Genomic DNA, 16,522 nt, shown 5'->3' with positions numbered 1-16,522 from the left:
CAAATCAATAAATGTAATACACCACATACATAAAATGAAAGATAAAAACCATATGATCATATCAATAGATGATAAAAAAGCATTTGATGAAATCCAGCACCCATTTCTGATAAAAACGTTCAGCTATGTAGGAATAGAGGGATCATATCTCAACATAATAAAGGCCACATATAAAAAAAACCCACAGCCAACATTATACTCAATGAGCAAAAACTAAAAGCATTTTCCTTAAGAATGGGAATAAGACAGGGATGTCCATTTTCACCACTCTTATTTAACATAGTACTGGAAGTCTTAGCCACAACAATCAGACATGAAGAAAAAATAAAAAGTATTCAGATTGGAAAGGAGGAAGTAAAACTGTCATTATTTGCAGATGACATAAAGTGTACATGAAAAATCCTAAAGACTCCATCAAAAATTTACTAGATTTAATAAATAAATTTTGCAAAGTAGCAGGATACAAAATTAACATCAAGAAATTGACTGCAGTCTTGTACACCAATGATGAACTTGCAGAAAGAGAAACAAAAAACAATTTTATTTACCATTTTGGCAAAAAAATTAAGATAACTAGGAATAAACTTAACCAAAGAATGTACTGACCTATTTGCAGAAAACTACAGGACACTGAATAAAAAAATTGAGGAAGGTGTAAAAAAGTGGAAGCATATACCTTGTTCATGAATTGGAAGAATTAATATAATTAAAATGTCCAGGGGAAGTTGGTGGTAGGCAAGACTGAAGAAAGGGTGAGTGTGTGAGTGTGAGAGAGAGAGAGTGTGAGTGAATGTGAGTGTGGACAAGCAGTGCAGAGACACGGGGAAGAAGGTTCCTGTGCTGTCGATGGAAAGCAGTTGGCTACCGCTGTAGGAGGCCCGTCAGCGAACTTGCCCTGCACAGCCAGAGGCCTTCTCATTTTGGAAGATCCTGGTTCTTTCCTGGAATGAGTAAATAGGGAGCAGCTAAGGCCAAGCAATCTGAGTCCACCAGAGCGCCTTGCACCATTGGTCCAGTGGTCTCAGCTGTGTCAACACAGTCAGCACACATTAGCAGCGCTATTGAGGTGCCTGCTGCAGTAGCTTGGCCGGAGTCAAAGCCCCACCCCCAACAACAGTGGTGGCTCAACAGGGCCCACGGTGGCTCACCCAGGCCTGCAGGGGATTGCCCAGGCCCATGATGTCACTAGCACCAGCTTGGGAGCCTGGCACCTCCCCCTACAGTAACAGTGATTGGGCAGAAGTAGAGCCTCACCCCCAACATGCATTAGAAGCTCAGATTGGCAGCTGAAACCCATCTCCAACAGCATCAGTAAAGGCTGATCAGGAGCGGTGCCTCACCCCAAGCAGCAGGGCTAGGTCAGCTGAGACCTGCCCCTGACAACTGCAGAAGCAGAGTTGGAGTGGAGCCCTTCCACCCAGTAGCAGCAAAGTCCCAGGTGCGAAGCATCTCCAGCCCCAAACAGCAGTAAAGGATTGTGACCTGAGAGCACACACTGGCAACAGCAGCAGCAGTAGAAGTGTGAACCAGGAGGTGACACTCTCCCCCAGCAGTGACTGGTCAGAAGCTGAGGCCCACGAGGCAGCAGGGTACTGCAATAGCACACCAGGGAGACCCTTGCACCCCAGCAGCATATGAGAGAGACCCAAGAACCCCAGCAGGGTACCAGAGGAACCCATAAACACCAGCAGAAAACCAGTGGAACCCACAACCCCAGCAGTGTACCAACAAGACCCACAAACCCCAACAGCACACCAGCTGGACCCATGCACCCCAGAAGCATACCAGAGGAACCCACAAACTTCAGTAGTGTGCTAGTGGAACTCATGCACTCCAACAACATACTAATGAAACCCCACACATCCCAGCAACATACTAGTGGATCCACACACCCCAGAAGTTCACCAGTGGGACCCATGCACCCCAGGTGGAAGCAGCACATATCAGCAGCTGAATCCATCCCCAGAAGCATCAGCAGAAGCTGAACAGGAGCAGTGCCCCAGCCCAAGCAGCAGCAAGTCTCAGGGAACTGAGACCTGCACACAGACCAATGCCAGCTGCCAGATGTCAATCCTCCATTACCCACAGCAGGCAACAGGTGCCATACACCAAAACAGGCTTGGAGGCATAGCAGCCTTAGTTGATACATACCGACCTGCTTGCAAATTCCAACATCACTCACCGGGCTTAGAACTACCAGATTGCTAAAATGGTGAGACAAAAAAAACACCCAAATGAAAAAAAAAAAGGAATCACCAGAAAAAGAACTACAGAAACTAGAAGAAAGCAACTTGTCAGATAAAGAATTCAAAGTAATGATTATAAGGGTGCCAAACAATTTGGTGAAAACTACAAGCAACTTAATAAAAATTATGAAGAGCTCACTGGGAACTACTTCAGTTTTAAAAAAGAGGTAGAAGCTATGCATAAAAATCAAGATGCTATGTTATGAAGAATTCCTTAGAAGGGTTCAATAGTAGATTAGAAGAAGCTGACGATGGAATCAGTGACTTAGAAGACAAGGTAGAAAAAAAAAAAAAACCAAACACCCAAATAGAGCAGCAAATGGGGGAAAAATTAAAAAGCAGGAAGAGAGTTTAAGAAAGCTGTGGGACAATACAAACGTAACAACATTCACATTATAGGTGTTCTAGAAGTACAAAAATCAGAGAAAGAAATCAAGAACCTGTTTGAAGAAATAATGACAGAAAACTTTCCTAAACTGGTGAAGGAAAAAGTCACACAAGGCCAGGAAACACAGAGAGTCCCAAGCAAGATGAACCTAAAAGACCCACAGCTAGACACCATAATAAAAATGGCAAACATTAAAGTCAAAGAAAGAATCCTAAAGGAAGAAAGAGAAAGACAGAAAGTAACCTACAAGAAAGCTCCCATTAAACTGACAGATGATTTCTCAATAGAAACAGAGCAGGCCAGAAGAAAATGACATAAAGTGTACAAAGTAATGCAAGGCAAGGGTCTGAATTAAATACTATCAGCTAGGTTATCATTCAAAATTAAAAGAGAAACAAAAAGTTTCACGGGTGAAAAAAAAAAAGCTAAAGGAATTTACCACCACCAAACCAGCACTGCAGGAAATGTTGTAGGGACTATTGTAAGGAGAAAAAAAAAAAAAAGACAGAGAGAAACAGGAACACAGGCATAAAATAAAAATGGAAACTAATAACTACCTATCAATAATAACCTTAAATGTAAATGGCTTAAATGCTCCAATCAATAAACATAGGGTAGCTGATTGGATAAGAAAACACGACCCATATACATACTGTCTACAAGAGAGTGACCTCACAACAAAAGACTCACATGGAATGAAAGTGAAAGGATGAAAAAATTTTTCAAGCAGATGGAAATGAAAAAAAGTCTGGTGTAGCAATATTTATATCTGACAAGATAGCCTTCAAAATAAGGGCCATAATAAAAGACAAAAAAAGTCACTACATAATACTAAAAAAATCAATCCAACATGAGGATATAACCCTGGTAGACATATATACACCAAATATGGGAGCAACAAAATATATTAAAAGACTTCTGGAATACAAGGGAGAGGTTAATAGCAATACGATCATAGTGGGTGACTTTAACACCCCACTAACACCACTAAATAGATCTTCCAGACAAAAATTTAACAAGGACATACAGTCTTTAAAAGATGACCTAGATCAGTTGGACTTAATTAATATTTACAGAACAATTCACCCCAAAGCTTCAGAATATACATTCTTCTCAAGTACACATGAGACATTCTTAAAGATAAACCATATGTTGAGGCATAGAGTAAGACTACAAATTCAAAAAGATTAAAATCATATTAAGCATCTTCTCAGATCACAATGGCATGAAACTAGAACTCAATTACAACAAAAACACACAAAAACATTCAAACACTTGGAGGCTAAATAGCATGTTATTAAACAACAAATGGGTTACCAACGAGATCAAGGAAGAATTTAAAACTTCCTGGAAACCAATGAAAACTAACACACAACACAAAATCTATGGGATGCAGTGAAAGCAGTCCTGAGAGGGAGGTTCATAGCACTACAGGCCTAGCTCAAGAAAAAAGAAAAATCTCTAATTGACTCTCTAATTCTACAACTTAAAGAACTAGAAAGCAAACAAAAAGAAAACACCACAGCAAGTGGAAGGAAAGAAATAGTAAAGGTCAGAGCAGAAATAAATGACATAGAGATTTTTTTAAAAAGTTCAATGAAACAAAAAGTTGGTTCTTTGAAAAGATAAACAAGATTAATGGACCTTTAGCCAGACTCATCAAGAAAAAAAAAGAGAGGACCCAAATAAACAAAATCAGAAACAAAAAAGGAGAAGTAACAACTGACACCACAGAAATACAAAGGATCATCAAAACATTTTATAACAATTATACGCCAAATACTTGGACAATCTAGGCAAAATGGACAAATTTCTAAAAACAAACAGTCTTTCAAAACTGTTTTTTGAACCGGGAAGTGATAGAAAACTTGAACAGACCAATAACAACAAAGGAAATTGAAGGTGTAATTAAGAAACTCCCAGCAAACAAAAGCCCAGGCCTGAATGGCTTCACAGGGAAGTTTTACAAACATTCAAAAAGATCTAATATCCACTCTCCTCAAACTATTCCAAAAAATTCAATAAGATGGGCGACTTTCAAACTCATTTTATGAGGCCAGCATAATTTTAATTCCCAAACCGGATAAAGACACTACCAAAAAAAACCAGACAAACAACAAAAAAAAACAAAAAAAAAAAACAAAACTACAGGCCAATATCCCTGATAAACACAGATGCCAAAATCCTTAACAAAATATTAGCAAATCAGATCCAGCAATACATTAAAAAAATTATTCACCATGACCAAGTAGGATTCATCCTAGAAATGCAAGGGTGGTACAATATTCACAAATCCATAGATGTGATACACCACATAAACAAAGTGAAAGATAAAAACGATATAATCATAATAGATGCTGAAAAAGCATTCAACAAAATCTAGCACCCATTTCTGATAAAAACACTCAACAATGTAGAAATGGAGAGATCATATCTCAATATAATAAAGGCAATACATGAAAAACCTACAGCCCAAATAATACTCAATAAGCAAAAACTAAAAATATTTTTTTTAAGAACGATAACAAGACTTTTATTTGACATGGTACTGGAAGTCTTAGCCACAGCAGTTTGACATGAAAAAATAAAAAGGATCCACATTTGAAAGAAGGAAGTGAAACTGTCATTATTTGCAGATGACATGATATTGCACATAGAAAACCCTAAGATTCCATCAAAAAATCTACTAGCCTTAATAAATGATTTTGTCAAAGTAGCAGTATATAATATTAATGTCAAGGAATCTATGACATTCTTATACACCAATGATGAACTCACAGAAAAAGAAACTAAAAAACAATCCCATTTACCATTGTGGGAAAAAATTAAGACACCTAGGAATAAATTTAATCAAAGAAGTAAAGAATCTCTTCACAGAAAACTGCAGGTTGTTGAAAAAAGAAATAAAGATATTTTAAAAATGAAAGCATGTGCCATGTTCATGAATTGGAAGGATTAAGATAATCAAAATGTCCATACTACCCAAAACTATCTATAGATTCAATGCAATTCTCATCAAAATACCAATGATATACTTCACAGAACTAGAGCAAATACTCCAGTAGTTTATATGGAACCAAAAAGAAACCAAATAGCCACAGCAATCTTGAAAAAAAAAAAAAAAAAAAAGACAAAGTAGGAAGGATTACAATACCAAATCTCAGGTTATAATACAAAGCCACTGTAATCAAAACAACCTGGTACTAGTACAAGAACAGGCAGATAGATGAATGGAACAGAGCAGAGAACCCAGAAATTGACCCAAGACAATATGCTCAATTAATATTTGACAAAGGTGGCAACAGCATACAGTGGAGTTGAGACAGCCTCTTTAGACATATGAAGAAATGCTCAACATCACTAATCATCAGAGAGATGCAAATTAACAACAATGAGGTATCACCTCACACCTGTCAAAATGGCCACCACTAACAAATCATCAAACAAGTATTGGCAAGGTGCAGAGAAAAGGGGACTCTAGTACACTGCTGGCGAGAATGCAGACTGGTGCAGCCACTATGGAAAGCAATATGGTGTTACATCATAAAATTAAAAATTAAATTGCCATTTGATCCAGTGATCCCACTTGTAGGAATATACCCTAAGAAGCCTGAAATACCAATCAGAAAGAATATATGTACCCCCATGTTTGTAGCAGCACTATTTACAATAGCTAAGATCTGGAAACAGCCCAAGTGATCATCAGTAGACGAATGGATAACAAAGTTGTGGTACATATACCCAAAGGAGTACTATACAGCTGTAAGAAAGAAAGATCTCATATTCTTTGAGACACATGGAGGGATCTGGAGAGTATTACGCTAAGCTAAGTAAGCCAATCAGAGAGACAAATATCACACGATCTCCCTTATTTGTGGAATATAATGAACAGAAGAAGCTGATGAATAGAATAGACCCAGAGACATAGAAAAGATCCTGGTTCAGACTAACAAACCTCAAAGGAGTGGGGTGGGGGGAGGGAGGAATGAGATAAACTGAAGAATTTATATGCATGTATGCGTAACCAATGGTCATAGGCAACAATGTTTGGTGGGGTGGGATAAGGAGGAGAGTGACTGTGGGGAGAGAGGAGAAACATCTGTAACAAAAATAAATTAATAGAAAAAAAGGCTGGAGACAAGGGAACCCTAGTGCACTGTTGGCGGGAATGTAGACTGGTTTAGTCACTGTGGAAAACAGTATGGAGTTTCCTCAAAAAAATTAAAAATTGAGCTTCAAATTATCAACCAACAAGTGTTGGTGAGGGTGTGGAGAAAAGGGGACTCTAAGACACTGCTGGTGGGAATGCAGACTGGTGCAGCCACTATGGAAAACAATATGGTATTACCTCAAAAAATTAAAAATTGAACTTCCATTTGACCCAGTGATCCCACTTCTAGGAATATACCCTAAGAAGCCTGAAACACCAATCAGAAAGAATATATATACCCCCATGTTCATAGCAGCACTATTTACAATAGCTGAGATCTGGAAACAGCCCAAATGTCCATCAGTAGACGAATGGATAAAAAAGCAGTGGTACATATGCACAATGGAGTACTACGCAGCGGTAAGAAAGAAAGATCTCTTATCCTTTGAGACTACATGGAGGGACCTGGAAAGTATCATCCTACGTGAAACAAGCCAAACAGAGAAAGACAAGTATCATATGATCTCACTTATTTGTGGAATATAATGAACACAACTGTCTGAGGAATAGGGTAGTCCCAGAGACATGGAAGTGGGGTACAGACTGACAATCCCCAGAAGAGGGGGTGGTGGGGGAGAGATAAACCACAGAACTTGTATGCATGTATGTGTGAACAATGGACATGGACAACAAAGCTGGGGACAGGGCAGGGAGGGAGGGGGAGGGGGGAATCAGTGGGGGGAAAAGGAGAAACATCTGTAATAAAAATTCATTAATAAAAAAAAATATTTTACAATAAAAAAAATTAAAAATGGAACTGCCATTTGACTCAGCAATTCTGCTACTGGAAATATGTCCTAAGAATCTTGAAACCCTCTGTCAGAAAGAATATATGTACCCCTATTTTCATAGCAATATTGAATATAATAGCCAATATCTAGAAATAGCCCAAGTGCCCATCAGTAGATGAGTGGATTTAACTGCTACTGTACACAATGGAATACTATGTGGCTGTAAAAATGAAGAAACTCTTGCCTTTTGTGACACCCTGGATTGACCTGGAGATTATTAGGCTAAGCAAAATAAGCCAGTCAGAGAAAGACAAATACTAAATGATCTCACTAATATGTGGAATCTAATGAACAAAATAATCTGACAAACAAAATATGACCAGAGACATGGATACATGGTATGGACTGCCAGAGGTCAGAGGGGTGGATGAGATGAAAGAAGGTGAAGAGATTAGCCACAGAACATATATGCATAGCCCATGGACACAGACAACAATGTGGTGAGGGCCAGAGGAAGGGATCTAGGTAGAGGGGGTAAAGGTCAGGGGAGATGGGGGACATCTGTAATAATATCAACAATAAAAATAAAATATAATTTTTAAAAATCCTGCCCCCACAAAAAGTGTTCAAGTCAACTGAGTAATGAATCAAAATGAAGAACACAAGAACAAGGAAGACACCTTATAGACAAAAGATGTTAAATAAAAGCATAAAAATTTAGAAATAAGTCTAAATAACCATTGTTAATGTAGCATATGGAGATGTAAACAAACAATTCTAAAAGCAAAGATAAATAATAAAATTATTGATAACTGCATGGATTTAAATTTTCAAGTTTTCTCACACAATCTCAGATTTAGGGTTTATAAGTTGATAAAAGTAAAAGCATATTGAATTTCTTATCTTTTCCATGTGCAAGTTCAATTTTAATCTGTATAACAATGGGGAAACAAAGGTACAATTGTTTTCCAAAAATAGGTTTATAATCTTCATTTTATTACAAATTGAAGGGAGTAAAAACAAATTAATTAATAGAGAAACAGAAAATTTTAAAGAGGAAATATCAAGGAAGTGTTTAATACAGAAAACAGTAAGATGATAGCATATAAAACCTAATATATGCCAGAAATGATGACAAACACAAGCATATACTCCCATATTAAATATTGACAAATATCTCAGATAAGTTTAAAAAATAAATGTACTGTGTTCTGTAAATGAGACAAAACTAAATTAGAGTTAGAAAATAAAGAGATTGGCAAATACATAAGTTGCAAATGCTAAATCTCAATACATTAACATTTTAATGTGAAGATCAAAATGGAATTCAAAGTAAAAATATTAACTGTGATCAAGACTTATTCTGTTTATAAAAGGCAGACCATATACAACAGTAACAAGGCCATGTTGAACATAGATGGGCTTTGTATTAAGGGCAGATCCTGTCTTTCCCGATGGACACATTTTTCTGTGCAAATGTTGGGGGGAGGCATGTGGCCATACTCAAAGCACTAAAGGCATTGTATGAGTCTTTGGTTTTCCTGCTCTCAACCTAGGGCTCTGGCTTTTCTCCCTAAACTATCCACAACACACAAGGCTACATTCCTACATTCTAATATAAACTCAGGTTGAGAAAAGCAGAGTGAGCCTTCAGCTGTGATTCCAACTTAAGTTAGCTCATTAGGATTTTCTACTGGGGTTTGGAGAAGAAGCTCCAAAGTACCCAGGAATGTCCTTTGCCAGGCTTGGTCCTCAGGGGTTGTATTTCCCTTTGGAGCAATGTGTTGGTAGCAAGGATAGAATCTGTGTGTCTCAGGCCAAATACTATCTGTTCTTAAATATATATACTGAAATACTATCTATTGTGCAGATAAAACAAATATTTAAAGAATTTTTATGGCCTGACTGGTGTGGCTCAGTGGTTGAGTGTCAACCCATGCACTAAGAGGTCGCCAGTTTGATTCCCATTCAGGGCACATGCCAAATTGTAGGCCTGATCCCCAGTAGGGGGTGTGCAGGAGGCAGCCAATTGTTCTCTCTCTTTGATGTTTCTCTCCCTTCCTCTCTCTAAATCAATAAAAATATTTCTTTTAAAAAAGAATTTTTATGAATATTTTAGAAAATCTATTTGTTAATAAAATACAAAAAAAATCAGACTTCTGGTCAAGATGGCAGCATAGGTAAACACGGTATTGCCTCCTCCCATAATCACATCAAAATTACAACTAAACTACAACACAACCATCATTCAGAACCATCTGAAATCGAGCTGAATGGAAGTCCTACAACTATGAAATTAAAGAAACAGCCACACCTAGACTGGCAGGAAGGGCGAAGGCGCAGACAAGCTGGTCCCTCACCCATGTGGAAGGAGTAACACCTTGGCTGGGAAGGTCCTCCCTGAGGAGTGAGGGGTCCCCATCCCACACCAGGCTTCCAGCTATGGGTTCCAGTGCCAAAAAAGAGAAGTTCCAATAACTTCTGGCTGGAAAAACCAGCAGGAACTGAAGGCTGAGGCTGCAAGAGCCACAAGCAGCTCCTCTTAAAAGGCCCGAGCATGGACTTACTTGAACTTGCTCACTCTAAGCTTGATGGGAAGGCAGCTTGAGAGGAACCAAAAACATAGAGGGAAGAACTGAGCTGTTTGGTTCTTGGACGAGGGCTGGAGAGGTGGCTTGCTCCTGGACAGACATGCTGGTGGAGGCTGATATTCCTTTGATGAGCCCTTCCCTGGGGCAGCAGATGGCTGCCATATCTGGGACTCCAGCAACCTGGCTCACATTGTTTTGCCCTGCCTTGGTTATTCCCTGAGGTCCTGCCCCACCCAACTTTTGGGTCCACCCAAGGTGTTTACAAATGCTTTACCACAGGATTGCCTGTCTTGGATCCTGCTTCAGAGTTTCCTAAAATCTGTCAAACAAGCAGCATCTGGTCACAGCAAGCCCTATACCTCTCATTAAGTGGCCCCAGGCCTGGCACTACAAGCAGCCAGCCTTGGTTTACAACTTAGCTTTTCCTGGGCACCTCCAAGCAACAGCCATTGGAAGATCACTTTGTAGCTTGTGCAAGTGGCCCTGCATAGAACACAGGCAGTGGCTGACATTGCCCCAGAGCCAGCACACCCAGTGGACAGCTTCAGACCACATTGAAACATCACTACCTGAAAAGATGGCAGCGGGCAGGACCAGAGGGAAAGTGAGTGTGTGAGAAAGTGTGAGTGGAACTGCAGGTGGATGACCAAACTCCTGCAGTGCAGAGACATGGAGCAGAAGACTCCTGTGCTATGGACAAGGAGGAGCCGGCTACATGGTAAGCGGCTCTTCAGGGCGATTCTCCCTGCACCGCATGGAGGTCCCACCATTTTGGAAGATTACAGGTTTTCCCTGGGAGGAGGCAGTAATAGTGGCTAGGGCTCAGCAACCTGAGCCCACCAGTGCACCTGGAACCATCGGACCAGTGGACACTCTGTGTCAACACACACCAGTGCACAGTAGTGAAGTTCCCAAGGTGCCCGTCAGTCAGTCTCAGAAGCCACAAATAGCCAGGAGCCTAGCACCATCCCCTATAGCAGTAGCCCGATCAGATTAATCAGAGTCAAGATATACCCTCAGAAAGAGAGGCTTGGGAGCAAACATCCATCCCCAGGCAACAGAAGCACAGACCAGCAGATGAGACTCATCCTCAAAAACTACAGCAAAAGCTGGGCAGGACTTGAGCCCCATGAGGCAGCAGCACTCCCCAGCCACCAGCAGTGAAATCTGGGGCTCCACAGAGGCCTGTGCAGTCCAGCAGCTCACAAAAGCAATGGGAAGCTGGAGCCCCAGAGGGACTGGTGCCATCCAGCTGCCTGCCCAAAGGACCTGCAGGGTGCGGGGGCACCAGTGAGGCCTGTGCGACCCGGTAGGGACTGTGTGATCTAGTTACCATGAAAACTTCAGGGTGCTGAAGCAGCAGAAAGGCCTGTGTGACCCAGCAGGGACTGTGAGATCCAGTTACCCATGGGACCTGCAGGGTGCTGAAGCACCAGAGAAGCCTGTGCAAACCAGCATCCCATAACATAGGCATAGGCATAGAGCCAGGTCCCCAAAGGGACTGTGTTATCCAGTTACCCACGGGCCCTGCAGGGTGCAGGGGCACCAGAGAGGCCTGTGCAACCCAGCTGCACACAAGATAGGTATAGAGGATGTGAAAATGGAGGTGGAGTGAATGGAAGCTACACAGACAATCTCCCAGGACCAAAATGGAATTAAAACTAAAATAAAGACAAATCCTTGGGGGAAAAAAACAACGGAAAAGCAGCAGGACAGGACCATATAACCAGGGACACTGGTAGGATCTATGGAGACGCAAGAGGGTGGTGGGCTGGGAGCTCAGAGACAGCAGCAGTCAGCTTGAGCAGCGCCCTTGGGGAAAAAAGACCAAGCAGGCTCCACAGCTCAGAGAGCCAGGACAGAGCACTAAAATAGCCACAGCCACTCACCTGGGGGCTACCGCAGTGAAAGGGCAGACTTGGCTGGAACTCTGTGGGGACAACAGGGATTTGGAGGGCACTCAGAGTTTTTGCTGAGTTGCAAGCACAAAGGATGGTGGCCAGTGTGCTCCTTCCCAGAACTGTGGGGAAAAGCAGCAGCGCCACCCTTCAGAGATTCAGCCTTTCCCAAATGAGGCAAAGAAATAAATTGAGGCTCATTAACAACCAGCATCTATCCCACCCTCTGGAAATCCTCTTATGCAGAACACCAGGGCTACATTCCAAGGCACTGAGTAACTGAGACTACTAGTCCCCAGGAAAAAGCTAGAGGAAAACCGAACCTTTCCAGGGCTTGCAAATTTACCCAGAAAATAAGACTAGACAGTGGTGTTTAATGTGAGCCCAGCAAGACTCATCCAAATCCAATAGAGGGAGCCACAAACAGCAGAACACCAACACCCACAGGGAAAATTTGGCAGGCTCCAAAACCCACTGAGGTAGCCCAAATGGTGAAACAAAGAAACAAATCCCAAACGAAAGAACAAGAGAACTCTATCGAAGATGAGATCAATAAAACGCAGCTACGCAAATTATCAGAGGTAGAGTTCAGAGCCATGATCTTGAGGAAGCTAAACAGCATGCGTAAGGTCTTCAGCACCATGAGTAAAGACAGAGAAACATTGAAAACCAACCAAGTAGAAATGAAGAATGACATAGCAGAAATTGAGAACACATTGGAAGGACTAACCAGCAGAGTACAGGAAGCTGAGGACTGAATCAGTGAATTAGAAGACAGGGTAGAAAAAAATCAACTAATCAGAAAACCAAAAGGAAAAAACAATTAAAAACAGGAAGACAGCTTAAGAGAACAGTGGGACAACTGAAAACGTAATAACATTCGCATCATAGGAGTCCCTGAAGAAGAAGAAGATGAGCAAGGGTCAGAGGATATATTTGAAGAAACAGTGACAGAAAACTCCTAATTTGGTGAAGGAAGAAGGCATTCAAGTTCAAGAAGCACAGAGAGCCCCAAATAAGAAGAACCCAAACAGGCACACACCAAGACACATAGTAATTAAAATGCCAAAAATTAAAGACAAAGAGAGAATCCCAAAGGCAGCAAGAGATAAGCAACAGGTTACCTACAAAGGAAACCCTATAAGGATCTCAGCTGATTTCTCTACAAAAACACAACAGGCCAGAAGGGAATGGCATGAGGTAATCAAAGTCATGAAAAACAAGGATCTGAATTCAAGATTACTCTACCCAGCAAGGCTATCATTCAAGATAGAAGGTCAAATAAAGTTTCCCAGACAAAAGAAGGCTATATATTAACATCAAACCAGCACTGCAAGATATGCTAAAAGGACTTCTGTAACTAGTAAAAGAAACAGGAAGAAAAATATAACCACACTAAATAAAAATGGCAATAAATAAGTACATATCAATAATCACCTTAAATGTAAATAAGTTGAATGCGCCAATAAAAAGACACAGAGTAACTGATTGGATAAGAAAGCATGACTCATATATATGTTGTTTACAAGAAACGAACCTTGTCTCACATAGGTAGAAAAAGTCTCACATAGGTAGAAAGTGAAAGGATGGAAAAAAATCTCTCAAGCAAACAGAGGGCAAAAAATTCCTGGGGTAGCAATACTCATATCTAATAAAGTAGATTTCAAAATGAAGACCATAATAGAGACAAAGAAGGCCATTAAATAATATTGAAAGGATGTATCCAACAGGAAGATATGACCTTGGTAAACAGATATGAACCCAATTTAGGAGCACCAACATATATTAAAAATCTTTTGGAGGACTTCAAAGGAGAAATAAACAGCAATAAAATCATAGCAGATGACTTCAACACCTTGCTGACATCACTGGAAAGATCATCTAGACACAAAATTAACAAGGAAACACAGACTCTAAATGAAGCACTAGATCAAATTGATTTAATAAATATCTACAGAGAATTACACACAAAATCACAGAATTCACATTTTTCTCAGGTGCACATGGGACATTCTCAAAGATAGACCACATGTTAGGGCACAAACTCATTCTCTACAAGTTCAAGAAGATTGAAATCATATCAAGCATCTTCTCAGATCATAATGGCATAAAACTAGAAATCAATTGCAACAAGATCAAGAAAAGACATCTGAAAACATGGAGGCTAAATAGCATGTTATTGAACAATGAATGAATTACTATGGAGATCAAGGAAGAAATTAAAAACTTCCTGGAAACCAATAAATATGAATACACAACAACAAAAATCTATGGGATGCACCAAAAGCAGTTCTGAGAGGGAAGTTCATAGCACTATAGGCCTACCTCAAAAAACGAAAAATCTCTAATAGACTATCTAACCTCACAATTTAAAAAACTAGAGAGTAAACAAAAAGAAAACCCCAGAGCAAGTAGAAGGAAGGAAATAGTAAAGATCAGAGCAGAAATAAATGACATGGTGACCAAAATTACAATTCAAAAAATCAATGAAACAAAGACCTCGTTCTCTGAAAAGATAAACTAGATTGTTGGACCCTTAGTTAGACTCACCAAGAAACAAAGAGAGAGAAACCAAATACAGAAAATCAGAAATGAAAGCAGAGAAATAATAACTGACACCACAGAAGTACATAGGATCGTTAACACATATTATGAACAATTATACGGCAACAAATTTGACAATCTAAGCAAAATGGACAAATTTCTAGAAACACATAGTCTATCAAAACTGAAGCAGGAAGAGAGCAATTAACTACAGACCAATAACAACAAAAGACCAGCCCTGGCCAGCGTTGGCCTGCGGACCAGAGAGTCCTGGGTTCGGTTCCAAAAAAAACAAAAACAAAAACCAAAAAACAAAAGACCAATAACAACAGAACAATAACAACAAAAGACCAATAACAACAAAGGAAAAGGAAAATGTAATCAAGACTCTCCCACCAAACAAAAGCCCAGGCCTGGACGGCTACAAGGGGGAATTTTACCAAACATTCAAAGAAAAAATAATACCCCATTCTACTCAACCTATTTCAAAAAATTCAAGAAGATGAAAGACTTCCAAACTCATTTTGAGGCCAGAATAATTGTAATTCCAAAACCAAAAAAAGACACTACAAAGAAAGAAAACTACAGGCCAATACCCCTGATGAATATAGATGCCAAAATTCTGAACAAAATACTAGCAAATCGAAACCAGCAATACATCAAAAAATTATTCACAATGACCAAGTGTGATTCATCCCAGGGATGCAAGGCTGGTACAATATTCGCAAATCAATAAATGTGATACACCACATACATAAAATGAAAGATAAATATCATATGATCATATCAATAGACACTGAAAAGACACTAAACAAAATCCAGCACCTATTTATGATAAAAAATGCTTAATAATCTGGGAATAGAGTGATCATATCTCAACATAATAAAGGTCATATATGAAAGACCTACAGCCAACATGATACTCAATGGGCAAAAACTATAAGCATTTCTCTTAAGAACAGGAATAAGACAATGATGCCCACTTTTGCCACTCATATTTAACATAGTACTGGAAGTCTTAGCCACAGCAATCAGACATGAAGAAAAAATAAAAGGGATCCAAATTGGAAAGGAGGAAGTGAAACTGTCATTATTTGCAGATGACATGATATTATATGTAGAAAACCCCAAAGACTCCATCAAAAATCTACTAGACTTAATAAATAAATTTGGCAAAGTAGCAGGATACAAAATCAATGTCAAGAAATCAACGGCATTCTTATACACCAATGACGAACTCACAGAAAGAGAAACTAAAAAATCAATCTCATTTACCATCACAGCAAAAAAATTAAGATACCTAGGAATAAACTTTACAAAAGAAATAAAGGACCTGTTCACAGAAAACTACAGGTCATTGAAAAAAGAAATAGAGGAAGATATAAAAAAGTGGAAGCACATACCTTGTTTATGGATTGGAAGAATTAGCATCATTAAAATGTCCATATTACCCAAAGCAATCTATAGATTCAATGCAATCCCCATCAAAATACCGATGACATATTTCACAGAACTACAACAAATATTTCAAAAGTTCTTATGGAACCCAAAAAGACCCTGAATAACCACAGTAATCTTGAAAAGAAGAACAAAGTTGGAGGGATCGATCACATTACCAGATTTCAGGCTATACTACAAAGTCACTGTAATCAAAACAGCCTGGTACTGGCAGAAGAACAGGCAGATAGATCAATGAAATAGAATAGAGAACCCAGAAATGGACTCAAGACAATATGTTCAATTAATATTTAACAAAGGGGGCAAGAGCATACAGTGGAGTAAAGACAGCCTCTTTAATAAATGGTGTTGGGACAATTGGACAGCTACATGCAAAAAAAATGAAACTAGACCATCAACTTACACCATACACAAGATTAAACTCAAAATGGATAAAAGACTTAAATGTGTCTCATG

This window comes from Molossus molossus, unplaced genomic scaffold, assembly GCF_014108415.1.
Source record: "Molossus molossus isolate mMolMol1 unplaced genomic scaffold, mMolMol1.p scaffold_m16_p_9, whole genome shotgun sequence".
Lineage (NCBI taxonomy): Eukaryota > Metazoa > Chordata > Mammalia > Chiroptera > Molossidae > Molossus > Molossus molossus.
The sequence above is the reverse complement of the archived record's forward strand: the minus strand, read 5'-3'. Positions refer to the sequence as shown.